The sequence below is a fragment of the Elephantulus edwardii genome, unplaced genomic scaffold, assembly GCF_000299155.1.
Source record: "Elephantulus edwardii isolate Elephantulus edwardi_28Jun2011 unplaced genomic scaffold, EleEdw1.0 scaffold00011, whole genome shotgun sequence".
NCBI lineage: Eukaryota > Metazoa > Chordata > Mammalia > Macroscelidea > Macroscelididae > Elephantulus > Elephantulus edwardii.
Genome location: NW_006399761.1, coordinates 1,497,246 through 1,499,262, shown reverse-complemented (window position 1 = coordinate 1,499,262; position 2,017 = coordinate 1,497,246). Strand labels below are relative to the sequence as shown.

The 2,017-nt window shown below is 43.6% G+C and overlaps 1 protein-coding gene across 1 annotated transcript in view; it reads left to right on the top strand.

Moving 5' to 3' along the window:
• Positions 1-2,017, top strand: part of FIGLA (folliculogenesis specific basic helix-loop-helix) — a 21,427-nt gene that overhangs the window by 994 nt on the left and 18,416 nt on the right. The gene's annotated exons all lie outside the window — the stretch shown is intronic.

Below are 2,017 nucleotides of genomic sequence, written 5' to 3'. Positions count from 1 at the left end.
CTTCCACTCACTAACTTAGGCAGTAAGTGTTTCCCAGTGAAAAGGGGGTACGCTGCGCAGAACCCACAAACTGGCGTGGCCCATCCACTGTTTGGATTTAGTTATTTCCTGCGGGCTACCAAGCTGGGTGGTTTCGTTCCTTGTGTGCTGAGGAGGAACCCTGGTAGCTGGACAGTGAGGCAGAAAGGTAGGCTGTTGGAACTCACCAGCGGCTGTCTGGAAGACCAGTGAGGCCGCTTCCTTCCGAAAGGGTTGTACAGCCTTGGAAAGGGAGGGAAAATGGTGAGATTAGGGAAGTTTAGCCAGGCTAAACTCTAGACTATCCCAGTGGGCTAGTCAGAGATGATAAAGATGGTGCAGGCTAGCCCAGGGTTCAGGTCTGTTGTTTAAAGGGCTGTTACGAGTTGTAGTCGACTTAATGGCACGTAACAATAATAAAAAGGCCCTTAAATAATCTTATGATCTGCTTGGGGTCCCTAATAAAAGATTCTGATCTAATACTTTGTAAGGGGGCCTTGCCCTTAGGAAAGAATTACCCTCCGCAGAGGACTGGTCCTGGTTTTTCCTGCTATTTTAAAGCTACCAGCTTATGTTCTCTTTATAATTACAAACCCAACACACCTGGAAAAGGTAGACTGGCTAACAAGCGATTTGGGGCACCTGTAACAAAGATAACAAGCCTGTCATGGAGGAAATGCAGCCAGGGTGCTTGTTAGGAGTTAGGATGGTCAAACTTACTCTCGAGGCCTTCGGGCCCATTGTTAGGAGGGGACAGTCCTTGAAAGAAGCCCTGATGCTGGGAAAGGTGGAGGGTCAGAGATAGAGAGGAAGACCCTCAACAGGGTGGGTCGGCAGTGACTGTAACAATGGGCTGAGTGTATCAGGATTGATGAGGATGGTGAAGGCATCTGTTGAGATCTGGTGTTGGTATGGTCGCTGTGAGTCATGGTTGACTTGACAGCACCTTCCTTCCAAAAACAGCGTAACCTAGATTGGAGCCCTGGTGACACAGTGCAGTTAGTGTTGGGTTGCTAATTGGAAGGTGACAGTTCTGGGAGTTTCCACAGGAGAAAGATGAGTCCTCACATTAAGATTTATAGTCTCTCAGAATCTAAGGCACAGTTACCAGGGGTCAGAGTCAACTCAAGGGCAGTAGTTTTTATTTTTTTGTAACAGGTATAACCACCATGAATACTTTAAATATCCTCACAGTCTTGCCCCCTCCCCTGGCTTGTTCCCCCCCCCAGTCTTCCTCACCCCACAGTCTTCCTTATCTCCACTATGTGCTTGTATATATTTATTTATTTCATGGCAGATTATCAAGGCTATTTGTTCCTATTAAGTTTTCTTTCCAAGAATAACTTTGCCTTCAATCTATGATACAGATAGTCCGTAGTTTATCCAGGCTCCTACTGCCAGGCACATGTGCTGTTTGAAGCTTTTTACTGGTACAGAAACCTGTGCGCACACCTGACCATTGCCTTGAAATAAAATGCTAGGACCGATGACATAGACAACGGTCTTAGGTGGCACAAATTAAAGTCAGACTGACATACTCTGTTTCGTGTTTGGAGGCATGAATACAGAAGGAGAAATCTATGATGACTGTATTGTTACTGTAGTTGACTAATAAAATCCATATGACTTTTAAGCAAAAAAACAAAACAAAAAAAAACAAACAAATTGTGCTCAGTGCTAACCTAAAGGTTGGTAGTTTGAACCCAGCAACCCTGTGAGTGAAAAGACCTGGAAACCTGATTGTCTAAAGATGACAGCTAAGACTAGCCTGGTGGGGAAGGTCTCCACTCTAACACCAGAGGTTATAACAAGCCAGAATCCTCTCAAAGGCACCCACTGACACCCCAGACATAACACAATTTTCTTTTACTTTGGAACAGATTGTCCAATTTCTTTCCAGAAAAGTTTGTAAATTTTTATTTTTATTTATTTATTTTGTTTGGTTTTTTTAAATTAAATTTTATTAGTTTTAATGAACATTTACAGAGATTTTGGGTTT